This window comes from Callithrix jacchus, chromosome 18 (genome assembly GCF_049354715.1).
Source record: "Callithrix jacchus isolate 240 chromosome 18, calJac240_pri, whole genome shotgun sequence".
Classification (NCBI taxonomy): domain Eukaryota; kingdom Metazoa; phylum Chordata; class Mammalia; order Primates; family Cebidae; genus Callithrix; species Callithrix jacchus.
This window is the reverse complement of record NC_133519.1, coordinates 39,435,315-39,462,802: the sequence shown is the minus strand read 5'-3', so window position 1 is coordinate 39,462,802 and position 27,488 is coordinate 39,435,315. Positions and strand designations below refer to the sequence as shown.

Below are 27,488 nucleotides of genomic sequence, written 5' to 3'. Positions count from 1 at the left end.
GGGCACTTCAGACACAGCATGAAGAAAACAAACACCTGTCCTTACAGGGCCTGCATCTGGGGTAGAGAGGTTGATAAGCAAAAAACACATCGGTATCAGTCAGTGTTCTCCAGACAGAGCCAGGAGGAGCCAGCTTAGCTCTAAATCTAGATGACATCGATGTGTGCATGTGTACATATTACATATATGTACAAATGAATTTCTTTCGGGAAGTGGCTTATACAGTTGTGGAAGCTGGCAAGTCTGAAATCTGTGGAGCAGGCCAGCAGGCTGGAAACTCATGCAGGAATGGATGCTGCCGGCTTGGGGCACAATTTCTTCTTCCATAGGGCATCTTCAGTTTTGTTCTTCAAACTTCTTCATTGATTAGGTGAAACCCAGCAAGCTACCAAGGGTAATCTCCTTTACTTAGCGACAACTGATCATAGGTGTACACCACGCCTATAAAACACCTTCACAGCCTTCTAGGCTGGCGTGTGCTTGAATAACTGGATCTTACAGCTTAGCCAAGTTTGACACATAAAACCAAGCATGACAAATGGGTAGTGATAAGTAAGTGCAATGGGGAAACAGAAAGCAGGTGGAGGGGGACAGGGCCCCAGGCGGCGGGGCACAGGAGACCTACCATGTCATTCATTGCAAACTTAATGAAAAATAAATGGACATACCTAGCCACTGCATTCAAAAAGCACAACAAAATCCCCACGGTGTGACAGATCTGCGGATCACGACTCTCCAGCATGGAACTGAGGACAGGAGAGAAACTATTAGTTGCGGGACTCTAATTAATATCAGTTAGCACAGCCAAAGCAAAACACAAGCATTTAGTCTCCTGCCTCGGTGGATCTTCAGAAACAGATCCCTGTCTGCAACAGCGTCCTGGTTGAATTTCCGCTTCCACGCCCGCCCCTCCCTCCGCTCCTTGCTACCACACCACCCCCCCACAGTGGTCCCTGAGCCTAGCCTGTTCTCCCTGTGGCCCCCGTCCCTGTGCTGCCCCTCCCACTGCAGCTGCAGTCCCGGTGGCCTCTTGCTGGCTCCCCAGCACTCCCGGCTGCTGCTTGCTTCTGCCCGAGGCCTTTGCTGCTCCCCCTCCACATCCTGAAAGGGTCTCCTCCCAGTCATGAGCCTGGTTCTCCCCACACATCCTCCTCAGAAAGGCCAGCCTTGACCACCCCTTAAAATAGCACCCTCCCCATCTCTCTCTGCCTCCATGGCCCATCTCCTTAACATATATTTCTCTGTCTATTGTCTTCTCTCGCTCTGTTGCTTTTTTTCAAATTGTAGTACAATAACATAAAACTTACCATTTTCAATTGCATAATTCAGTGACATTTAGCACATTCCCAGTGCTTTACAACCATCACCACTACCTAGCTCCAGAACATCTTCACCACTCCAAGAGGAAACCGATTCCCATTAAGCAGCCACTCCCCCTTTCTCCCTCCTCCAAGCCCTGACAGCCACCACTCTGCTTCTGTCTCTGCAGCTTTGCCTGCTCTGGGTATATTACATGAAAGGGATCATACAGTACGTGCCCTTTCCTGGCTGACTTGCCCCATGCAGCATGACATCTTTGAGGTTGGTCCATGCTGTGGCATTTGGCTGTACTTCTCTTTTTTTTTAGACGGAGTTTTGCTCTTGTTACCCAGGCTGGAGTGCAATGGCGCTATCTCAGCTCACTGCAACCTCCGCCTCCTGGGTTCAGGCAATTCTCCTGCCTCAGCCTCCTGAGTAGCTGGGACTACAGGCGCGTACCACCATGCCCAGCTAGTTTTTGTATTTTTAGTAGAGACGGGGTTTCACCATGTTGACCAGGATGGTCTCGATCTCTTGACCTTGTGATCCACCTGCCTCGGACTCCCAAAGTGCTGGGATTACAGGCGTGAGCCACCGCACCCAGCCAGCTGTACTTCTTTTCATCCATGGCTGAAGAGCGCTGCATTGTGTGGGTGCGCCATGTTGCATTTCTCCATTCATCCACGGACAGACATTTGGGCTGTCTGTACCTTCCGCTATTATGAATGACGCCACAGTGACCATACATGTGTGGTGCATGTTTGAAGGGGACTCTGTCATGATCACTTTGTGTCCCTGGCCTGTGAATGGACCTGCAGATTAACCTGTAGACAGCTTAATCTTCAGGCAAATAAATAAAGGGCAAAGTCTGGCATTGAATTTAATTTCCCCCAGGCCCCATTATCAGCCCTTTCTGCCACAACAAGGCCCGACCAAGCCTTTGTGTCCACATCCACCCGACACCCGCACCCTGAGCCAAATCCATCCAGCAGTGGGGCAGGGGTCTAGCTGGGCTCCTCCCAGCTCCCCACTTCCCAAAGGTAAGACATCCAGGCCGTTGAGGCAGATATGCCCTTCAGAATTCCCAGACAGCCCCAGGATTCCCCCAAAACAAAGCACTTTTGTCTGCAGGTAAAGGCTGACTGGCAGGCTAATAAGACTGGCTATTTCTTTGAATGGGATAAAATCTCAAATTTTACAATTAGAAATCAGACCCTAAGAAACATCATATCCCTGGGACTCATTTCCTGGGCTGCTGTAACCAAGTACTCCAAACCAGTGACTTAAAGCAGCAGAAATTCATTTTCTCATAATTCTGGAGGCCGGAAGCCTGAAACTCAGCAGTCCACAGAGCCATGCCCTGTCGGGAGGCTTGGGGAAGTCCTCCCTTGCCTCTGCGGCTCACGGTGGTTTCCAGGAATCTAAGGCCTTGTTCTTGGCAGGCAGCTGCCTAATCCCGCCTCCGTCTCCGTCTTCACATGATGCTTTTTTTTTTTTTTTTTGAGACAGAGTCTCGCTCTGTCACCCAGACTGGAGTGCAGTGGCACCATCTCAGCTCACTACAACCTCTGCCTCCTGGGTTCAAGCGATTCTCTTGCCTCAGCCTCCCAATTAGCTGAGATTACACGTGCCCATCACCACACTTAGCTAATTTTTGTATTTTTAGTAGAGACTGGGTTTCACCATGTTGGCCAGGCTGGTCTTGAACTCCTGACCTCAGGTGATCCTCCCGCCTTGGCTTCCCAAAGTGCTGGGATTACAAGTGTGAGCCACTGCTCCCGACCCACATCATCTTCTTAAAAAAACATCAGTCACTGGGGGCAGTGGGGGGTGAAGGAAAGAGACATCGGGCGTGGGGAGGGTGGGGAGGGATAACATGGGGAGAAATGCCAGATATAGTATGCACCTAAAGTAAAATAAGTAAATTTTAAAAAATAAAAGAACAGAAAAAAAAGAATTGGAAAATATAATATCTAAACTTAGGAACTTATTGCATGAATTTAACAACAACAAAAAAATCACTCATATGGGATTAAGGGACCACCCTACTCCAGCATGACCTCACCTTAACTAATCATCTACAATGACCGTATCTCTGAATAAGGCCACATTCTGCAGTAAATGGGGGTTAGGACTTCAACATATCTTTTCAGGAGACACAATTCATCACTTTGGAGAAGGGGTCATGGGATGCATGGCCTCGATTTTACTAAGTGTAAATGATTGGTAAGGTTTGGGGAAGGCAGGCAGCTCCATGCAAATAAAGGAGAAGACTGTGCATAGGCAGGAGTTCACCGATGAGGAGACGTGGGGCAAGAAACAGGAGGACAGAGCCTTCCTCTCTTCCTGTCTTCTCTGCAACTTAGCCGAGGGCCGATTCTATACCTTGCAGCCTGCGCAGCTGCAGAACAGGGCAAGGAGGTATCTCAGGTCTCCTAGAGGAACTTTGAAATGTGCAGAGCAGCTCACTCCTTTGCTCAGAACATTCCAGGAGCTCCCTTAAGAGCATGGCTAATGCCCCCAAAGCCCCAGGCCTATTCCTTCCCCACCTCTCACCCCACGCCAGCCACACTGGGTTCCATCCTGTCCTTGGAAGTGCCCAGCAGGCTCCTATTCTGGTTCCTGTGTCATCCTGGTCCCTGTGCCTGGAATGCTCTTCCTTCAGAGATCTTCGTGGCTCAAACTGCATTCCACCCCGCCCTCCCTGCCCACCTTCTCTCCCCTCCATTCTGCTGCTTTCTCTGCCCCCTCTCTTGCTAACTTTTCCCATAGCCCTTCCCACCACCTGCTGTACATATATTTACCTACTTGATGCCAGTCTCCCTCCACTAGAATATGCGCACGTGGCGAAGGGAACACCGTGCTGTGCACTTCACAGCCATATTCCCGGCCTCCCAGCTGCCCTGGCCTGTATTAGGCGGTCCATGAACTATCATCAGATACAGGAAGCTGCTGTGCCAGCAGGTGCAAGAGGAGGCGCACAGCTGCTGGAGAGGTCCCTGCACTGGGGCTAGTGTCCTGAGGGTCAGGGGAAGGGTGGCTAGGCTTCAGCTCCCTTCCTGCCTCAGGCATGGGCACGCCCCCAACCAAGCTGCTGTTTTCAGCAGGCCCCACGTGGCCCCACGCCTCCCAGAATGGCTTGCCTCAGGCTGGGGAGGGCGTGGCCTCAGGCTCACCTGTTTCCTTGTTCTTCCTGGCAGCCTGCGCCGCTCCAGCATGGGTGGTGAGGAACCAGAGGGTCCACCTAGGCAGCGCATTTTCTGTTCCTGCAGCTGCTGCAACAGTCACCAGAATCTCAGAGGTTTAAAACAACACTGTATTATTCTCTTACAGTCCTAGAGGTCAGAGTCCAAAATAAGGCTAATGGGGCTAAAATCAAGGTATCCATGGGGCTGGTTCCTTCCAAAAATTGGAGAAGATAACCCATGGCCTCCCTTGGCCCCTCGTCCATCTCCAAAGTGCAGCCCTCCAGTGTCGGCCAGCATCTCACTCGTCTGTGCTTCCAGGATCTTCCCACCTTCTCCTCTGACTCTGACTCCTGGGTCCCTCCGATGAGAACCTTTGTGACTACCTGGGGCCCACCTAGATAAGCCAGGCTAATCACGTCATCTCAAGATCCTTAATCACATGGGCAAAGTCCCTCTTGACATATGCTAACATCCCTAGTGCCGGATTAGGGCATAGACATAGTTGGGGACTGTCATTTAGCCTCCCACAGGCAGGAATGGGGCAGGCCTGCTCGTCAACCACCATCAGATGTTACCGGGAAGGGGTCCTGATCCAGACCCTAAGAGAGGGTTCCTGGAGCTCACACAAGAAAGAATTTGGGGCAAGGTCACAGAGTAAAGTGAAAGCAGTTTTATTTAAAAAGTAAACGAATAGGCCAGGTGCTGTGGCTCACGCCTATAATCCCAGTATTTTGAGGGGCTGAGGCAGGAGGATCATCTGAGGTCAGGAATTCGAGACCAGCCTGGCCAACATGGTGAAACCAGGTCTCTACTAAAAATGCAAAAATCAGGCAGGTGTGGTGGCTCACACCTGTAATCCCAGCTACTCAGGAGGCTGAGGCAGAAGAATCACTTGAACGCAGAAGTCAGAGGTTGCAGTGAGCCAAGATCACACCATTGCACTCCAGCCTGAGCAAGAGTGAGACTGTCTCAAAAAAAAAAAAAGTCAAGGAATAAAAGAGTGTTTACTCCATAGGCAGGGCAGCCCCGAGAGCTGTTACTGGCTGTTTTTATTTCTTGATCAGATGCTAAACGAGGGGTAGATTATCCATGAGTTTTCTGTTCTTGGGCATGGGCCAAGCTACCTTGGCAGACATTTAGTTCATAGTTTAAATGGTAATAGCCCTTCCCCAAAACTGCCTTTGAAATGAAAGGCAGTGTACTAATGAAAGCCTCCTAATGAAAGACCACCAGGTTAAGAGGATGAGAGGAGCCTAAATGCTGCTGAGTTGTAGACCTAACGATGCTCAACTGTTATTCCATAGGTCAGAAAATTTGAACTTCCCCAATGACTCCTGCAGATCATAGCACTATTGTAGAACCTAAGATTGGTCTCTTGAGACATTTTCCAGACTTACCCCACCTGGACAAGTGACTTGAGACTCCGCCAGTCCTGTGGCTCCTCCATCCAGAGGTGCACTCAACACATGAGCACTGTTTTCCACGGCCCTAGCATTGCATCCCCAACGAATCAGCAGCACCCATTCCCCTGCTCCCAAAATAACCTTGAAAAACTCTAGCCTCTAGAATTTGGGGGAGGCTGATTTGAGTTATAATGTAGCTCCAGTCCCCCATTTAGCCATCTCTACATGAATTAAGTTCTTTCTCTATTGCAATTCCCCTGTCTTGATCATCAGCTCTTTCTGGGCAGCAGGCAGAATGAACACATGGGGCAGTGACATCATTACCTCGTGTGTGTGAGGGCCACCTTGAAGTGATTTGGCACAACATACAAATGTGTCACATAAAAGAACAATGAGGAATAAGGAAGAGAATTGGTTAGGCAGTGCATTCATTTCCTAGGGCTGCCATAACAAAGCGTCACACACCAGGTGACTTAAAACAACAGAAATCTATTGCCTCACAGCTCTGGAGGCCTAAAATCTAAGACCAAGTTGCCCTCAGAAAGGAGCTCTTCCAGGCCTCCCTGCAGGCTTCTGGTAGACTCAGGCACAGATGCCTCAGTCCAGTCCTGCCTCTTCACAGCGTGATGTCTTCACAACATCCTCCCTGTGTGTGTGTGTGTGTCTGTCTCTATGTCTAAATTTCCCCTTTTCATCAGAACACTAATCACATTGACTAGGGCCCACCCTAAAGATCCTATTTTAACTTGATTACCTTTGTAAAGACCCTATTTCCAGAGAAGGTCACATTCTGAGGTGCTGGAGGTTAGGGCTTCAACCTTCTTTCTGTGAGGACATAGTTCAACCCATAACAGGCAAGGATTGGTCAACATTTTCTGGAAAGAGCCAGAGAGTAAATATTTTACACTTGGGAGACACTGTCTCTGTCACAACTACTCACCTCTGCTGTGACAGCCTGAAAGCAGTCGTAGACAATACATAAATGAATGAGCCTGGCTTGTTCCGATAAAACTTTATTTATAATAATAAGCTGTGGGCCAGATTTGCTTGGCAGGCTATAGTCAGCCAATCCCTAGGTTAGAACACCAATTTTAAAACAAGGAAAAAGAGTTTCTGCAGCTTTTCTGAAAGAGGGCACTCAGTGAGAGAACCAGAGTTTGGGAGCAAAATCTGAGTCCCCAGAAGTGCTAAGGGGGAGAGTCAAGGAAAGTCCTGGGGTTCAAGAACATGGACTCAAAATGGAGGAGGAAGACAGGGCACCCTGGAGGAGTTCCGCACAAGGCCCTTGGCTTACCCACAGGCACTAAGGGCTGATCTTACAGCTGAGAAAACTGAGCCACCAAAAGACCAAGTGACCCTTGCCAAAAGACACAGCTGGTAGAGGAAGGATTCCATCCCAGGCGATGTGATTGTAGGGGCTCAGCTTGTAACAATAGCAATCACTCTAGAGGACAAAGAACCAGCAGGGGACCAGGCGCTGGGAGCTGGGTGTCTCAGGCCAAGTTCTTCCGGGGCTGGGACCACAGGGGTGACAGCAGAGGGCCAGGGAGTTGGAAAGAGCCAGTGGAAAGCAGCGCTGTGTCAGTCATTAGAATCCACAGGCATCGGGCTTGCCACGTGAACATCATCAGGACAGGCTTTACCAATGCCCCCCACTGAACAAAGCTATGACACCTCTCCTGCAGAAGCAGTTGAGGCGGGCACCCTTACTCTGAGCTAACAAAGGTCTTATGAGTTGCGTTCAATATAAACTAATAAATACTCAGGGAATCCGTTCACCAGGATTGTAAAGAAATAAAAATAGAAACAAGGTCAGGTACTAACGGCAAGACGCTAATTGTGCTCTGTCCCGGAACCTCACCCTTCTTGGCCTGTCATCTTCCCACTTCATTGAAAATCCATTAAAACAATTGCTGGGCCATTAACACTGACTTTCAGGCAGAAGCTTCCCTTGGGCACAGTTGTGTGACTAGGGTTCTTTCATTAATATTTAGTGTAACTGCTTAAGAGCTGGATAATTGTGATTATAGACCACCATTTAAATACGGAGGGGGAGTCTGAAGATGGGATCTTTTCTTTGCATCTTTTTTATTTTTAATATGTGTGGAATCATCTCCCTCAGGCGAGATAACATATTACAACTTGAATTTTTAAAATAAAGAGAGGGCTGATTACTCAGTCTACAAAAGAATTCACCATAGGAAAGAATTCACTATAGGATTTCTTAAATTGTGAGCTCCCAGAGAAATCAAAATTATTTGATTAGCAAAACTTCAAACTGCTGGCATCTTTTCCATATTATCACTCTACCATAAATGTTAGGGTTGAACAAAGGAATGCAACTGCTAGTGAGTTCCCTAGAGGCTGCCGAGTGGAGAGTTGAGGCCTGCATTTATCAACAGGGTAGACCAGAAGACATATCTTAAGGCCACCTTGAAGTTCAGCCTCAGTGCCTGGAATAGAACTGCATGTCCTTGCTAGGACATGCAGTCAGACCGATGAACCAAGGGGCATGCCAATTAGAGACGAGAGGACCCAGAGACCAGTCTGCAACGTGCAGCAACTGCTAGGAGATGCTCCTTCCAGAGTGCAGAGGGGAAAACTCCTGCTCCCAAAAAAGAGTCTTCCTCCTCTGTCCTCATCCCCATGAAATGGGACCAGCCAATCCAGTACCACCTCAGATTTAAGCCTGTTAGAAAGCCTGGGAGGATATTAACAACCTTCCCCATAAAACAGTGGCTTTCTCCTGCATTTTGTCAGCGTCCATTGCTCTGCATTTAAAAGGGGGCAAACAGAATTGCAATGCCGTCCTCCCAAGTGTGTAGCAACAGCCTGAGTGGAACAAACATGAACAGTGTTACCTCTGCTCTCACGCCAACAACATCAATACAGAAGACTTTTGGCTGGGCACAGCGGCTCAAGCTTGTAATCCCAGCACTTTGGGAGACCCAGCCAAGCAGATCGCTTGAGGCCTGGGGTTCAAGACCAAACTGGCCAACACAGTGAGACCGCCTTTGTACTAAAATTACAAAAATTAGCCAGGTGTGGTGCACGCATCTGTAATCACAGCTTCTTGGGTGGCTGCGGCATGAGAATTGCTTGAACCCAGGAGGCGGAGGTTGCAGTGAGCCAAGACTACACCACTGTACTCCAGCCCAGGCAACAGAGCAAGACTGTCTCAAAAAGAAAAAAAGACTTCTGTGACCAAGTACTTGGGGGATTTTCCCCACCAACATGCAAGCAATCAATTCAGCAGCAGACATGAGCTGTGGGGGTATCATCCAATTGAATTGGAGGATACCCCCACAATTGATGGAGATAGCATCAGATCCCACAGGTTGACGGCTCAGTCCCACAAGACTGCCTCCCTCATCCTCCAGACACCAGCCATAGATCCTCAAGCTGGGCTTTCCACAACCCTTCTTTAAGTTCGATTAATTTGCCAGAGTGGCTTACAGAACTCAGGGAAACATGTTTGCCAGATTGTGAAGGATATTACAAATACAGAAACAGAGGTGTAGGGCGAGGTATGGGGGAAGAAGCATGGAGCTTCCATACCTCCCCCGGGCACGCCACCCTCCCAGAACCTCCACGTGTTCACCCATCTGAAAGCTCTCCAAACACTGTCTCCTTGCGGTTTTATGGAAGCTTCATTATGAGGCATGATTGACAAAGCCATTGGCCATTGGTGATCAGCCCAAACTTCCGCTCCTCTCCCCTCCCCAAGGTTGAAATAGCATGGACAGAGTTTGGAAACCACTGCCCTTGGCCTTTGCTGTCCAAAGCAGTAGCCACTAGTCCCATGTGGCTACCTGTATTTGCAGTGTGGCTGGTCTGAACTGAGATGGGCTGTAAATATCAAATTCATTCCAGATTTCAAACACTTATCAAGAAAAAAAGAGAATATATAGTATCTCGTGAGTAATCTTTACATTGACTACATGTTAAAACAATAATATTTTGGATACATTAGGTTAAATAAATTATATCATTAAAATGAATTTAACACTTTTTTTATTTTTTAATGTGGCTAGTAGAAAATTTTAAGTTACTATGTGGCTCATGTTATATTTCTTTCTTTTTTTTTTTTTTTTTTGGAGACAAAGTCTCGTCACCCAGACTGGAGTACAGTGGCACAATTACAGCTCGCTGCAGCCTCGACTTCCGGGGCTCAAATGATCCTCCTGCTTCAGTCTTCTGAGTAGCTGTGACTACAAGTGTGCACCACTGCTCTGGCTAATTTTCTTTTTTCTTTTTTTTTTTTTTTTTTTTTGTAGAGATAGGGTCTCGCTATGTTGCCCAGGCTGGTCTTAAGCAATTCCCTGGACTCGAGCAATTTCCCTCCCTTACCCTCCCAAAGTGCTAGGATTACAGGCGTGAGCCACCTGCCTGGCCTCAGCCCTATGTGACATTTCTATGGGACAGTGCTGCTTAAATAATCAACTTCAATGGGAGAACGTGTGTACGTCTGCATAGAGAGGTGGATTCTAGTTTCGAATTATATAAAAAAAAATCTTATATATTTGGCTTTGAAAGACCAAATAAACAGGACTTGAACTTTTGCTTTCATAAATGGTAGGGAAGTTATGACTGTAAGAACCTTAATGCTAGCTACGAAGAGCTTGGGGTGGCTTTACTCAGTTCCAGACTACACGGTTGATGCCTGGGTTGGCCACTAGAGGGCAGTGGTGTATATAAAATGTGAGTGTTCACACAGCCATTAACTGTGAAGACACCCCGCCCAGCCCACCTGCAGAGCCTCTACCGGGTCCGCACTAAGTAATGATTAAAGCAGGTGCTGTTTCCCTCCCTTTTAAGTACCAGGTGCCTGGGGAAGAAGAAGAGACTACAGAAAACTGGGTAGAACTAGAGCTGACCCTTAAACTGAGGCTCAGACAGCAGCAAAGAAGGAAGGCCATTCTGCGTGAAAGACGTCAGATGTTCAAACGCGAGTGTTCAAAGACGCAGGAACGGAGTCACGTTTACCTTCCTGGCTCTGCTGCTAACAAAATACGGGGCCTGAAGCATGCCACTGGGCCTCGCTTCTGTAAGATGAGGTGGAGCGAGGTGGGCTTTAACCTGTCCTCCAGTGTCTCCACTGCAGCCTTTCCAGAGTGAACCCCGCAGGCCTACTGTTCCCAAAGGTTTAATGGGGGGCACAAACGCCTTCCAGGCACGATGGTACTGTAAGTCCATGCTTTAAGAGCTCCCCGCACTCCAAACACTTAACAATAATACATAAAATACAAAAATTTTTAAAATGGAAATCCAATCCTTGCTCCAAAAGATCAGCATCTTGGCAGGGTGCAGTAGCTCATGCCTGTAATCTCAGCACTTTGAGAGGCTGCTGGTGGTGGATAACCTGAGGTCAGGAGTTCAAGACCAGCCTGGGCAATATGGTGAAACCCCATCTCTACTAAAAATATAAAAATTACCCGCAAATGGTGACATGTTCATGTACCACCAGCTGCTTGGGAGGCTGAAGCATAAGAAGCGCTTGAGCCCAGGAGGTTGCAGTGAGCCGAGATCATCCACTGCACTCCAGTAAAAAAAAAAAAAAAAAAAAAAAAAAAACACAGATCAGTACCTCCAAAGATCAGAGAAACACAGAAACACAACTCTACAGCAGAAATGGCGCTGTAGGTTCACTCAGGCAGAGGTAGCCACGAGCTTTTCTCTTGTGGTGAGAGGGGAACTATACATGACCAGTCCAGAAACTGGGTGGGGCTTTCACACCCAAGAACCAGGGATATAAAATGCTGGGGCTGAAACTTCTACAAAGCTTCTTATCCCAGCTGAGGAGGAACTTTGCCAAAGAGGTTCCCTGGCTCAGTGATGGGATCAGCAATGTCCCAGAATCATGACAGTACAGATACCTGAGCTGACAATTGAAAATCTGATTCTGAACTGGGGGCTGTTGAGGGCCCATATGCAAAGCCATTAGGCTGAAAGGGAGTGAGCACAGAGACAGACTAAAATTACTAATACAAACTCCCATAAGAGAAAGACTAAGAAAGGCAGTCAATTTAAAAATGCAATGATAGGAACTGAATTCACTTCAGAAGGAGTGAAAATGGTAGGGCAATGTGATGCTGACTTTTTAAAGAATTATTTATTTAGTAAATATTCCACACACCTACCATGTCCGAGACAGTTTTAGGTGCTGATGATAGAGTAATCAACAAGACTACTGATAAGGTTTGGTTCTGTGTCCCCACCCAAAGCTCATCTTCAATTGTAATCCCTTAGAATCCCCAGGTGTCGAGGGAGGGACCAGATGAGAGGTGATTGGATCGTGGCGGTGATTTTCCCATGCTGTTCTCATGATAATGAATTCTCATGAGATCTGATGGTTTTATAAGGCAGTTCTCTCTGCTCTTACAAGCTCTCTCTTCCCTGTCACCATGTAAGACGTGCCTCCTCCCCTTCCACCATGACTGTAAATTTCCTGAGGCCTTCCCATCCATGCAGAACTTCGAGTCAATTAAACTTCTTTTTTTTTAAAATCACCCAGTCTCAGGCAGTTCTTTATACCAGTGTGAAAACAGACTAATGCAACTGCCTTCTTGAAACTTATATTCTAGTGGAAGAGACAGAAAATCTTTTAAATTATGTAATATGTCAAGTATTGACAAGTGCTATGAAGAAATATTTAGGATCCTCAAAGATATAAAGGAATGACTAACAACCATTTATAAAAACAAAAATTGTAAAACAATAGGCAAAGTAAACAAAAGAAAGTATAAAAATAAAATTGAAATAAAAAATATAGATGTTAAAACACATAAACTCAGGCTGGGCACAGTGGCTCGTTTCTATAATTCCAATATTTTGGGAAGCTGAGGCAGGAGGATAGCCTGAGCCCAGGAGTTTGAGACCAGCCTGGGCAACATAGCAATACCCCATCTTTACAAATAATTTAAAAATTAGCCAGGCATAGTGGCATGCACCTGTGGTCCCAGCTACTAGGGAGGCTGAGTTGGGAGAATTGCTGGAGACTGGGCAGTCAAGGCTTCAGTGAGCTATGATCACACCATTGCATTTCAGCCTGGGTGACAGAGTGATACCCAGTCTCCACAAAAACACAAAACAAAACAAAAAACATAAACTCAGTAGTACTGGATAAACTCTATGATGTCTTGGTGAAAGAGGGATCCATGAATTAGGAGGCAATACTACAGAAATCACACATAATGCAACACAGAGGTAAAATGTATTTTTTTTTTAATATGAAAGGGCAGCTAAGAGATGTAGAAGGTACACTGGCAGGCATCAACATACAGCTAATAAAAATTTCAGAAAAAAAGTATAAAAGGAATGAGAGTGAAGTGATGTTTAAAGAGATAATATCTGAAGTTTTCCATTATTAAAGTTAAAACTCACTAGATATGGATACATAGAAACTTGTATTTTCATTGTGATATATCTAAGTGTCTATATATCATAGTAAATCTGTGAGACATCTGAGGATAAAGAAAAAAACTCATCAGACAAAATAAGACAGATTATCTTTAAAAAAAAGAATATTGATGGGAGGAACATCATCAGAAACAGATGCCAGAAAACAGGAGGAACTCACAAAATGCCAAAAGAAAGTTACTCTCAGTATAGAATTTTATACCTAGCTGAACTGTTACTCATTCAAGAGTGAGAGGAAAATACGTATACTTTTTTGGACGTATAGTAATTAAAAGAAATTATAGCCCATGTTCCAGGTAAAAGATTTACTAAGGAATGATGACATCACAGTGAAAATTGCAAAAGTTTAGAACTGAACCACAAATGCACTAAGTAGCTAAGCAATAATGGCTATGGCTACAATGTGTTGCTTCCAGCTGTGAGCCAGGAGTTTTATCTATATCTGTATTAGACATTTCCCAACTAGTATAGATCTTAGCCCTCAAAGTCAGGTTATTAACTCAATAGTGTTAACTCCTTTGTAAGGATGAAGAAACTTTTGGGAGAACAAGGTTACTGTACTTTTATGAACTAAACGTTTGTGTCACTCAAAATTCATATGTTAAAACTCTAACTCCCAACATGATGGTAGTAGGAGGTAGAGCCTTAGGGAGGTAATTAGGCTTAAATGAGGTCCTAGATGTGGGTCTTTCATAATGGGGTTAGTGCCCTTAGAAGATGACAAAGAGACTCTACAGTTTCCTCTCTCTCTCTCTCTGTCATTTGAGGATACAGCAGGAAGGTGGCAGTCTGCAAGCCAGGAAGAGAGCCCTTACCAGAGCTGACCATGCCAGTACCGTGATCCCAGACTTCCAGCCTGCAAAACTGTGAGAAACAAGTACATGTGTGTTGCTTTAGCTGGCCAGTTTAGTATGCTTTTATAGCAGTCTGAGCTAAGGTGCATGCACAAAAATCTGGGTCTATATGAAGATAAGGAGCCAATGAAGGTGCAGGTGGAATTTTATCGACACTAGGGAACAATAATAGGGGGCCTGAGCCAGGTACAAACAGCTGTTTGACAGGGAGGAAGTGGGCAGCATTCTAATTCAGAAGTATTTCATGCTGATGATTACTTTTCTCCTGCTTACCTTTCTCTAAGTCTATCCTGAGCTTTCCTCATTTGAAATACAGTTGACCCTTAAACAACATGGGGTTGAACTGCTTGGGCCCGCTTATATGTAGATTTTCATCTGCCTCTGCCACCCCAAGACAAGACCAACCCCTCCTCTTCCTCCTCCTCAGCCTACTCAATGCAAAAGCAATGAGGGTGAAGACCTTTATGATGATCCACTTCCACCTAATGAATTGTAAACGTATTCTCTCATTATGACTTTCATCGTAATATTTTCCTTTCTCTAGATTCCTTTACTGTATGAATACAGTTATAATACATATACAACTTATGGCCAGGCGTAGTGGCTTATGCCCATAATCCCAGCACTTTGGGAGGCCAAGGCAAGTAGATTGATTGAGCTCAGGAGTTTGAGACCAGCCTGGGCAACATAGTGAAACCCCATCTCCACAAAAAAATTAACTGGGCATAGTAGCTTATACCTGTGAGGCTAAGACAGCAAGATCACCTGAGCCTAGGCAGTCAAGGTTGCAGTGAGCCAAGATTATGCCACTGTACTCCAGCCTGGGCAGCAGAGCAAAACCCTGTCTCTAAATAAATAAATAGCCAGGTGTGGTGGCTCAAGCCTGTAATCCCAGCACTTTGGGAGGCCAAGGCGGGAGAACCATCTGAGGTCGGGAGTTCAAGACCAGCCTCACCAACATGGAGAAACCCTGTCTCTACTGAAAATACAAAATAAGCTGGGCATGGTGGCGCATGCCTGTAATCTCAGCTACTCGGGAGGCTGAGGCAGGAGAATCACTTGGAACACAGGAGGCAGAGGTTGCAGTGAGCCCAGATCGTGCCATTGCACTCCAGCCTGGGCAACAAGAGTGAAACTCCGTCTCAAAATAAATAAATAAATAAAACAAATTACGTGTTAATTGACTGTTTAGGTTACTAGGGCCTCTGAACAGCCAGGCAAGTACTTTAGCAAACCTCAGGGGATGATGTTCTGATAGGCCTCACAACTAGTTTCCCTTTCCTTGGAGGAAAATACACCTCTTGTCTGAAATCGAAAAAGGGAAGCACAGGGTGCTTTTCAGCAAAACTAACAACCCCCAGGACTGGAAGAGGGTTTGTCTCTTCCTAACACTGACAGAACTAAGGGTAACGAGGAGATGCTTCATTTCTCACTTGCACAGCCTCATGGGGAAATGACCTGGACAAAGGAAGTTGGCTGTTAAATCTGCTCTCTTGGGTCTAGAATGTACTTCTCCCCACCCCCTCTCCCTCTCCCCTCCCCTGCTCGCAATTCTCCAACCGCAGTGTCCTCTAAATCCTGGGCACACCTTCCCCACTCCCATCCTGCACCCCCAGAAATCTGGCCGGTGATGTGCCACAACCCAGTTCATCCAGTCCCCTAGGCATCTGGCCGGTGATGTACCACAGCCCAGCTCGCCCAGTGTCCCAGGCATCTGGCCGGTGATGTACCACAGCCCAGCTCGCCCAGTGTCCCAGGCATCTGGCCGGTGATGTGCCACAACCCAGTTCATCCAGTCCCCTAGGCATCTGGCCGGTGATGTACCACAGCCCAGCCCGCCCAGTGTCCCAGGCATCTGGCCGGTGATGTACCACAGCCCAGCTCGCCCAGTGTCCCAGGCATCTGGCCGGTGATGTACCACAGCCCAGCTCGCCCAGTCCCCCAAGCATCTGGCCGGTAATGTACCACAGCCCAGCTAGCCCAGTGTCCCAGCTGCTCATTTTCTCAGCCACTATCCAGGCTAGCACCTGAGTTTGCAACAGCCCCTGCGTAGGCCGCCCTGCCCGGGCGACAGCTCTCCCCAGACCTCCTCACAGAAGATGCAGCTGTCTTTCTGAGCAGCCACGTGTGGACTGCATCATCTTCCGGTGCTCACGACTCCCAGTTGCTTATTACATAAAACAGCCTCCTTAGCAGAAGCTCACGTGTTCTTTCAGCCTCACCTCACCCTTCCCTCCCCCATCACCATTGCTCCCGGGCTGTGCTATCCACCCCACATACAACACAAGGCCGCCAGCGCCCACCCTCCTCTCATAGCTGGCTTCAAACTCTGACCACAACCACTCCCCACTCCTCCTTTGACCCCGAGTGGCTCCCCTGACATGACATCCCTCCAGCGCCCCCACACCCACCATCTAGGTCCTCAGAACTCTCCAGAAGCAAGGACCGTCTGCCTCACTCTTGTCTGTGCTCCTTAATTCCATTATCGGTCCCTAATGGGAAACAGAGACTGAAAGAACCATGAGTGACTGTGCCCAGCTTGTCACTGGCCTTACCCCACTGTGCCCAGTACCTCACTGGTACCCAGGAGGGAAAGCTAGCAGATTCTGGCTAGCAGAACCTGGCTGTCCAATGGGGCCTGGAACCCCGGTCCTGCTTCCTGATGGCGGTCTGCTGCTCAGATGTACCCCTGGAACTACACATGACAGCAAGCCACAGAGATCTGGGGACCCCTCCCACCTTCCAGGGAAGTTCTTTCCTTCATTGCCAGAGCACCTGCTAAATGCCAGGCCCTGCACAGAGCACAGAGGTGCAAAGCTGGAAAGACAGAGCTGGCCTTCCCGGGACCCCCAGGGCAGGAGGATGGACAGGCAGGTAACACCTGTGACTGCATGGCAGGAGGAAGGTGGCCTCTGGAAAAGTGGCTTTCAGAAGGCCAGAGGCCTGCTCCCTGGTGTGAGGTGCCACAGCAAATGAGACAGAGGAAAACAAGCCTGTTGCTCCCAACCCCGTTACACAGAGAGGTCCGTGTATGCTCTTAGGTCAGAGCAGAGCATCTCAGGACACACCCCCTAGAAAAGGAAACTAGAAAGAATTTCCATCCTCGAGGGCTTAGAGCCAAATTGACATGGAAGTCCTCAAGGGACCACAGCTTCCCTCCAAGGAGCAAGGTCCCTGAGCCAAAGACCAGCCCCACCCATTCCTGCCTGAAGCTCTTCGGAAGTCACCCAGCCTCCTCGGCCTCTGCTGGTCTACAGCAGGAGGCTGCGGGACTGCATCTCAGGGTTTTACGTGAGAGCCCAGTACGCATTTGGTAAACAGCCGCTAATGGTCGCTGTGGATGTGCGGCTGTGCGGGTGTTGTGCTTGCTGCTGTTGTGGCTTGTGTAGTTGCTGCAGCTCTGGTGGTTACTGCAGTTGTGGTGTGTGGTCACATGGCTGTGGTTGTTGCAGCTATGCTTGTGATGTGCTTTGTGGCAGTTGTGGTTGTGACGTTGCGTGGTTGTTGCAGCTATGCTTGCGGTGTGTTTCGTGGCAGTTGTGGTTGTGACGTTGCGTGGCTGTTGCAGGTTTTCTGGCTCCTTCATCACAGATGGAGGAGGAGGCCAGCCCCTGGGGACCGATGGCCTCTGAACACCTGACACCAACTCATCACACAGCAGCACCAGGCTGTGCCCAGACAAGCAAAGAAAGGGGAGGGCAGAGAAAGGAAATTCTCTCTAGATGAGTGTATGTTGGAAAGGAAGCCCCACAGCCCTCTCTGTGGCCATGAGTGACTCCCTCGCACAGCTGTGTAGGCCTCTTATTTGGAGCTGAAGTGAAGTCCAGGTGCTTGAAAAGCTGAAGGTGCTCCTGCTTGCAGCACCTCTGTTCCCAGAAACACTCTCCTCTGCAGGAACTCAGTATAGACCCTCCCCATCCCATCCCCCCACCCTGAGACGCCCAAGCAAGGCGAGGCAGGCACACTAATAGCCTCCGGGTGTGGGGACAGTGGCCTTGGATCACACCAAAGGCCCAGGTGGAGGGTCCCGCCTGCTGGCCACCTCCTTGACCCGGGGCCCCAGAGTTAAGACAAGGTGGGCTGGCACAGCCCTCCAGTAGGCAAAGCCTGGCATGCCCGGGCTCCTCTTCACCCACCATTCATGCAAGAGCCCCATAAGTAGATCAGAGCCAAGGTGAGGTCCACAGTGTAGCCAGCACAGCTGGTCCCTGCGCTGGAATTTTACAAGTCCTTAGGGAACTCAGGTCCTAAGCAGCATATGCCCCTCTGCTGTACCCTGCTCCTAATCATACATTTAGTGAATTTTCAAAATATATATTTAGATAATCTTTCATGTGACCCAATAGTCACAATGCACAAAAGGAAATACAGTGAGATATCTCCTTCCCATAGTTTTCTCTTAATCACCCAGAGACAGTTTATGAAAATACAAACAGATATGCCCATGTATACACACAAAGGAGCAGGACGTCATGGTGAGAGTGTAAAGTTCAAAGCCTGAGTTCACACAGCAGCACTGCCCTTCATCAGTTAGTACATGACCCTGGACAACTTCTGTGTGCCCCAGTTGCCCCATCCGCAGAACGGGATATAATCGCACTATCCACCTCGCAGGGGGAGGTTCAACGCTATGTATCAGCTCTCGCTGTCGCATATGTTCTTGCCCATTTATCTATCAGAAATGATAGCAGACTTTTCCACATGCTGTTCTGTACCTTATGTTTTCACTGTAAAGTGTATCTGGGAGGTTATTCCCAGATATATACATAAAGAACATATTCATTGTTTTTTTTTTTTACTTGCATTAAGGATGAACTGATCTTAATTTTTTTTTTTTTTAATTATGAGTCCTTTATTTTAGCCGGCGATGGAGAGGTGGCTAATGCCCAAAATTCTCTCGGCCCCGAAGAAAGAGTTAGAGGTTTTTGGGGTTTTGTTTTTCTATTTCTGACCTAGTTTAATAATTTTTAAAGTAGAATGTATACTGACAATACTATAATGAAATGAAACTCAATTTGTGAAAATTTTTTAAGTATTTTGAAAGGTAATAATATACACCAAACTCAAATGGAAATGGACTGATCTTAATTTTTTTAGAGCTGTGGAGTGTTACATTGCCTCAGAGTGTGAGAATTGATTTAGTCGCTCCTTTTTGGATTGCCATTTTAAAAGGCATCCAGTCTTCTACTCTTTCAAACAATGTTGCAGTGAATGACTTGGTACATACTTCATTTTGTCCAAAAGTGACTAGGATAAATTGCTAGAAGTAGAAAGCTGGCCAACAGGTGTGTGCATTCGTCATTTTTGTCACCTATAAAGGCCATATAGATTTAATGTCCCATCAGCAACATAATAGAGTTTCTATTCTTCATACCTTCACTAATGGAGTGAAATTTTTAATCTTTTGTTCAATCCATTAAGTAAAAAACGATTAATTCTATTTCTGTTGTTTTTACTATTTCTCTTATCATGAGTAACGTGAAACAGCTTTGCACGTGTTTGTAAAACACTTGTGTTCCCCTTTCTACAAACTCTCCGTTCACACCATTTGCAAATCTTCTCATTGTATAGTATGTCACTTTTCTTGCTGATGAGGAGAAGGTCATTATGCATTAGGGATATTGGCATAATTTTTCTGGTTTCACTTTACTCTTCTGAACTGACTTTTGTTCTTTTTCCCGTACCTAATTTTATTGCAATAGAAGTTATCGATGGTTTTTTTCCCCTGTGGCTTCTCTTTTTAGTGTCATACTTTGAAAGTTCTTCCCTGTTCCAACATGGTCATTAGATCCTTTTTCACTCTCCCAAACTACTTTCTAGCATTTTTAAACATTTAAATCACTGACTTCTCCTGGTACATATCCTGATATAAGAAGTGAGGTCTGAATCCAACTTGATTTTTTCCAGATGGCTACCCAGTTGTCTCAACACCATTTATTGAATAATTCATCTCTTTTCCCTGAATGATTTGAAATGCCATCGTTATCATAAGCTCAACTCCCAATAAGTTTTGGTCTATTTCTGGACTTCCTATCTTGTTCCAACTCCAAGACGTCCTACACTATTTCAATTACTGTAAGTTTATAATATGCATTACAGTATATCTTGTACGGCTAGTTTCCCATTCATTTTCATTGCTTCTTTTTTCATATGAACTGTTCGTTTTCCTGGGATTTCTTTTAATTTAAATAAGGCAACACTGATATGACTATGACATTGAGTCAGTTTCTGGCAAGTTATATTTTCCCAGAAAATTATCCAATATGTCAGCTTTACAAAGTTGGGGGGTTCCCAAGACCTCAGTTTTAATAATTTGCCAGGACTCATATAACTCACTAAAAGCTGTTTACTTGTGGTTAATGGTTTATTATAGAGAAAGGATAAAGATTAATATCAGGCAAGAGAAGAGGCACACAGGGAAGAGTCCAGGAAAGTTCCAAGCATGATGCTTCCAGTTGCCCTCTCCCTGTGAAGCCATGGTAAACACAACTTTCCCCAGCAGCAACATACACTGTGTGTGACAATACACACAGAGGACTGCCAAACAAAGAAGCTCGCCTGAGCCTTTGTGTCCAGAGTATTTATTGGGGCTCAAGAACACAGACATAATTGACTGCGCATGGGGCTGACCTTTTCTCTCCAGACCCACAGGAGGTAGAACACACACTGTGTGCCTCCAGCTCCCATCATAAATCACATGAAATTTGACTGTCCAGGGTGGCCTAAGGCCCCCAGGTAGACAAAGACACTCTTATCAGGCAGGCCATTCCAAGGGTCTAGAGTTTACCTTCCAGGAGCCAGGACAAAACCAAACCTCTCTCTGGGTAAGGTTAATTCTCAACTACATAAATTTTTTAAGTTTTTTACATGTAGTTGAGCAAAACAGTCTCTAAGTATTCTTTTAATTTCCTCTATCTATGGTTATTATCTTTTTTTTTTTTTTTGTCGTGTTTTTTAAGAGCAGTGCCTTTCCCTGTCAATCAGCCTGGAGTGCAAGAGCATGATCATAGCTCACCACAACCTTGAACTCCTGGCCTCGTGATCTTTCTGCCTCTGCCTCCCAAGTAGCTTTTTTAGTGTCATACTTTGAAAGTTCTTCCCTGTTCCAACATGGTCATTAGTTCCTTTTTCACTCCACACACCACCATGCCTGGCTAATTTTAAAAAAAATTTTTTAGAGATAGTATCTCATTATTTTGCTCAGACTGATCTTGAACTCCTGGGCTCTACTGATCCTCCCACCTCAGCCTCTCAAGTACCCCTTGGCTTTTTTATTTGTGCTTCCTCCTTTCTTTTTTTTTTTTTTTTGAAATATACATATATTTTATTGCATTTTAGGTTCTGGGGTACATGTAAAGAACATGCAGGATTGTTGTATAGGTACATACATGGCAATGTGGTTTGCTGCCTCCATCCCCATCACCTATGTCTGGCATTTCTCCCCATGTTATCCCTCCCCAACTCCCTACCCCCACACTGTTCCTCCCCTAGTCTCCTCCCCCAACAGACTTCAGTGTGTGATGCTCCCCTCCCTGTGTCCATGTGGTCTCATTGTTCAACACCCACCTATGAGTGAGAGCATGTGGTGTTTGATTTTCTGTTCTTGTGTCAGTTTGCTGAGAATGATGGTTTCCAGGTTCATCCATGTCCCTACAAAGGACAGGAACTCATCATTTTTTATGGCTGCATAGTATTCCATGGTGTATATGTGCCACATTTTTCCTATCCAATCTATCAATGATGGGTATTTGGGTTGGTTCCAGGTCTTTCCTATTGTAAACAGTGCTGAAATGAACATACATGTGCATGTGTCCTTATAGTAGAATTATTTATAATCCTTTGGATATATACTCAGTAACGGGATGGCTGGGTCAAATGGAATTTTTATTTCGAAGTCCTTGAGGAATCACCACACTGTCTTCCACAATGGTTGAACTAATTTACACTCCAACTAACAGTGTAAAAGTGTTCCTATTTCTCCACATCCTCTCCAGCATCTGTTGTCTACAGATTGTTTAATGATCGCCATTCTAACTGGCGTGAGATGGTATCTCAATGTGGTTTTGATTTGCATCTCTCTGATGACCAGTGATGATGAGCATTTTTTCATATGTTTGTTGGCCTCATATATGTCTTCTTTTGAAAAGTGTCTGTTCATATCCTTCACCCACTTTTGAATGGGTCTGTTTGTTTTTTTTCTTGTAAATCTGTTTTAGTGCTTTGTAGATTTTGGACATAAGTCCTTTGTCAGATGGGTAGAATGCAAAAATTTTTCCCCATTCTGTTGGTTGCTGGCTCACTCTAATGATTGCTTCTTTTGCTGTGCAGAAGCTCTGGAGTTTAATTAGATCCCATTTGTCTATTTTGGCTTTTGTTGCCAATGCTTTTGGTGTTTTAGTCATGAAGTCCTTGCCTATGCCTATGTCTTGAATGGTTCTGCCTAGGTTTTCTTCTAAGGTTTTTATGGTATTAGGTCTTATGTTTAAGTCTTTAATCCACCTGGAGCTAATTTTAGTGTAATGTGTCAGGAAGGGTTCCAGTTTCTGCTTTCTGCACATGACTAGCCAATTTTCCCAACACCATTTATTAAACAGGGAATCCTTTTCCCATTGCTTGTTTTTGTCAGGTTTGTCAAAGATCAGATGGTTGTACATGTGTGGCATTGCCTCCAAGGCCTCTGTTCTGTTCCATTGGTCTATATCTCTGTTTTGGTACCAGTATCATGCTGTTTTGATTACTGTATCCTTGTAGTATAGTTTGAAGTCAGGTAGCATGATGCCTCCAGCTTTGTTCTTTTGGCTTAGAATTGACTTGGCTATGTGGGCTCTCTTTTGGTTCCATATGAAGTTTAATGTGGTTTTTTCCAGTTCTATGAAGAAGGTCATAAGATAGCCTTGAATCTATAAATTACTTTGGGCAGTATGGCCATTTTCACAATATTGATTCTTCCTGACCATGAGCATGGAATGTTTTTCCATCTGTTTGTGTCCTCTCTTATTTCCTTGAGCAGTGATTTGTAGTTCTTCTTGAAGAGGTTCTTTACATCCTTTGTTAGTTGTATTCTTAGGTATTTTATTCTCTTTGCAGCAGTTGTGAATGGCAGTTTGTTCTTGATTTGGCTCTTAGTTTGTTATTGGTATACAGGAATGCCTGTGATTTTTGCACACTGATTTTGTATCCTGAGACTTTGCTGAAGTTGCTTATCAGTTTAAGGAGATTTTGGGCTGAGACGATAGGGTCTTGTAAATATATAATCATGTCATCTGCAAATAGCGACAATTTGACTTCCTCCCTTCCTAATTGAATATCTTTTATTTCTTTTTCTTGCCTGATTGCTCTGGCTAGAACTTTCAATACTATATTGAATAGGAGTGGTGAAAGAGGGCATCCTTCCTTGTCTAGTGCCAGATTTCAAAGGAAATGCTTCCAGTTTTTGCCCATTCAGTGTGATATGGCTGTGGGTTTGTGGTAAATAGGTTTTACTATTTTGAGATATGTTCTGTTGATACCTAGTTTAATAAGAGTTTTTAGCATAAAGGGCTGTTGAATTTTGTTGAAGGCCTTCTCTGCATCTATTGAGATAATCGTGTGGTTTTTGTCTTTGGTTCTGTTTATGTGGTGAATTACATTTATAGACTTGCATATGTTGAAGCAGCCTTGCATCCCTGGGATGAAGCCTACTAGATCATGATGAATAAGCTTTTTGATGTACTGTTGCAATAGGTTTGCCAATATTTTATTGAAGATTTTTGCATCTATGTTCATCATGGATATTGGCCTGAAGTTTTCTCATTGAGTCTCTGCCAGGTTTTGGTATCAGGATGATTTTGGTCTCATAAAATGATTTGGGGAGGATTCCCTCTTTTTGGATTGTTTGGAATAGTTTCAGAAGGAGTGATACCAGCCCCTCTTTGTATGTCTGGTAGAATTCAGCTGTGAACCCAACTGGACCTGGGCTCTTTTTGGTTGGTAAGCTATTAATTGCTGTCTCAACTTCAGCCCTTGTTATTGGTCTATTCAGGGTTTCGGCTTCTTCCTGGTTGAGGCTTGGGAGAGTGTAAGTGTTCAGGAATTTATCCATTTCTTCCAGGTTTACTGGTTTATGTGCATAGAGTTGTTTGTAGTAATCTCGGATGGTGGCTTGTATTTCTGTGGAATCTGTGGTGATATCCTCTTTATCCTTTTTATTGCATCTATTTGATTATTCTCTCTTTTCTTTTTTCTTAGTCTGGCTAGTGGTCTATTTTGTTGATCTTTTCAAAAAACCAGCTCCTGGATTTATTGATTTTTTGAAGGGTTATTTTGTGTCTCTATCTCCTTCAGTTCCGTTCTGATCTTAGTTATTTCTTATCTTCTGCTAGCTTTTGAGTTTTTTTGATCTTGCTCCTCTAGCTCTTTCAATTTTGATGATAGGGTGTCGATTTTAGATCTTTCCTTTCTTCTCATGTGGGCATTTATTGCTAAAAACTTTCCTCTAGACACTGCTTTAAATGTGTCCCAGAGATTCTGGTGTGTTGTGTCTTCGTTCTTGTTGGTTTCTAAGAACATCTTTATTTCTGCCTTCATTTCATTGTTTATCCAGTCAAATTCAAGAGACAGTTGTTCAGTTTCCATGAAGTTGTGTGGTTCTGAGTTGGTTTCTGAATTCTCAGTTCTAATTTGATTGCACTGTGGTCTGTGAGACTGTTTATTATGATTTCCATTCTTTTGCATTTGCTGAGGAATGATTTACTTCCAATTATGTGGTCAGTTTTATAGTATTTGTGATGTGGTGCTGAGAAGAATGTATATTCTGTAGATTTGGGGTGGAGAGTTCTGTAGATGTCTATTAGGTTTGCTTGATCCAGTTCTGAGTTCAAGTCCTGGATATCCTTGTTAATTTTATGTCTGGTTGATCTGTCTAATATTGACAGTGGAGTGTTAAAGTCTCCCACTACTATCATGTGGGAGTCTAAGTCTCTTTTTAGGTTATTAAGAATTTGCTTTATGTATCTGTGTGCTCCTATATTGGGTGCATATATATTTAGAATTGTTAGCTCTTCTTGTTGCATTGATCTTTTTACCATTATGTAATGCCCTTCTTTGTCTCTTTTGATCTTTGTTGGTGTAAAGTCTATTTTATCAGAGACTAGGATTGCAATTCCTGCTTTTTTTTTCTCTCTCTCTCTCTCTCTCTCTCTATTTGCTTGGTAGATCTTCCTCTATCCCTTTATTTTGAGCCTTTGTGTATCCTTGCATGTGAGATAGGTTTCCTGGATACAGCACACTGATGGGTTTTGACTTTTTATCCAATTTGCCAGCCCGTGTCTTTTGATTGTGGCATTTAGCTCATTTACATTTAAGGTTAATATTGTTATCTGTGAATTTGATCCTGCCATTTTGATGCTAGCTGGTTGTTTTGCCCATTAGTTGACGCAGTTCCTTCATTGTGTCAATGCTCTTTACTATTTGGTACATTTTTGGAGTAGCTGGTACTGGTTGTTCCTTTCTGTTTAGTGCTTCATTCAGGAGCTCTTGTATAGCAGGCCTGGTGGTGATGAAATCTCTGAGCAATTGCTTGTTCATAAATGATTTTTTTTCTCCTTCACTTATGAATCTTAGTTTGGCTGGATATGAAATTCTAGGTTAGAATTTCTTTTCTTTAAGGATGTTGAACACTGGCCCCCACTCTCTTCTGGCTTGTAGGGTTTCTGCTGAGAGATCTGCTGTGTGAGTCTGATGGGATTCCCTTTGTGTGTAACCCAGCCTTTCTCTCTGGCTGTGCTTAGCATTTTTTCCTTCATTTTAACCCTGTGAATGTGATGATTATGTGCCTTGAGGTTGCTCTTCTTGAGGAATATCTTTGTGGTGTTCTCTGTATTTCCTGGACTTCAATGTTGGCCTGCCTTGCTAGGCTGGGGAAGTTCTCCTGGATAATATCCTGAAGAGTGATTTCCAGCTTGGATTCATTATCTCCATCACATTCAGGTACATCTATCAAACGTAGGTTAGGTCTTTTCACATAGTCCCATATTTCTTGGAGGCTTTGTTCATTTCTTTTTACTCTTTTTTCTCTAATCTTGCCTCCTCATTTTATTTCATTGAGTTAATCTTCAATCTCTGATATCCTTTCTTTTTATTGGTCAATTTGGCTATTGAAACTTATGCATGTTTCACAAAGTTCTCGTGTTGTCTTTTTCAGCTCCATCAATTCAGTTATATTCCTCTCTAAGCTGTTTATTCTCGTTAGAATTTTGTCAAACCTTTTTTCAAGGTTCTTAGTTGTTTGCATTGGGTTAGGACATGATCTTTTAGCTCAGAGAAGTTTGTTATTACCCACTTTCTGAAGCCTGTTTCTGTCAATTCATCAGACTCATTCTCCCTCCAGCCTTGTTCCCTTGCTGGTGAAGAGTTGTTATCCCTTGGAGGAGGAAAGGTGTTCTGGTTTTGGGTATTTTCATCCTTTTTGAACTGGTTTCTTCCCATCTTTGTGGATTTATCTACCTGTGGTCTTTGTGGTTGGTGACTTTCAGATGGGGTCTCTGAGTGGACATCCCTTTTGTTGCTGATGAAATTATTTCTTTCTGTTCTTAGTTTTCCTTCTAACAATCAGGTCCCACTGCTATAGGTCCACTCCAGGCCCTGCTTGCCTGAGGATCACCTGCAGCGGCTGCAGAACAGTAAGGGTTGCTGCCAATTTCTTCTTCTGTTATCTTTGTCCCAGAAGGATACCCGCCAGATGTCAGCCTGAGCTCTCCTTTATGAGGTGTCTCTTTGGTTATACAGGGGTCAGGGAGCTACTTGAGGAGGCAGTCTGTCCCTTATAGGAGTTCAAATGCTGAGCTGTGAGCTCCATTGCTCTGTTCAGAGCTGCTGGGCAGGTTCATTTTAAGTCTGCTGCAGCAGAACTCATAACCGCCTTTTTTTCCCAGGTGCTCCATCCTGGGAAGGTGGGGCTTTATTTGTAAGTTCCTGTCATTCTGCTGCCTTTTTTCAGAGATGCCCTGCCCAGCAAGGAGGTGGCCTAGTCACAGTCTGCTAGCAAAGGCATTGCTAAACTGCCGTGGGCTCTGCCCAGCTGCTGTGTTAACTTCCTTGCAGTTTTGTTTATAGGGGTATAGTTAGAACTGTCTCAGTAATGGCGGCTGCCTCAGTAATGGTGGACTGCCTCAGTAATGGTGGACTGCCTTGGTAATGGTGGACTGCCTCAGTAATGGCGACACCCTTCCCCCCCACAGAGCTGGATTGTCCTGGGTCCAGCTGCTATTGCTGTGAAACTCTCAATTCAGAGCATTTCAGATTGCTGGTGTTTGTGGGGGTGGGACCAGCCAAGCCAGATCACCTGG

The 27,488-nt window shown here is 45.2% G+C and overlaps 1 long non-coding RNA gene across 4 annotated transcripts in view; it reads right to left on the bottom strand.

Annotated features, from left to right (window-relative positions):
- Window positions 1-212: 212 nt before the first annotated feature.
- LOC118149156 (uncharacterized) overlaps window positions 213-27,488 on the bottom strand; it is a 79,496-nt gene continuing 52,220 nt past the window's right edge. For 3 of the 4 annotated variants that reach the window (XR_013528972.1, XR_013528967.1, XR_013528971.1), the window contains 3 exons: window positions 6,645-6,765; window positions 4,476-4,574; window positions 213-746 (listed from right to left, as the gene is read on the bottom strand). This is a non-coding gene — a long non-coding RNA (uncharacterized LOC118149156). The remainder of the gene's footprint in view (window positions 747-4,475; window positions 4,575-6,644; window positions 6,766-27,488) is intronic. The other variant, XR_013528968.1, reaches the window with a different exon arrangement.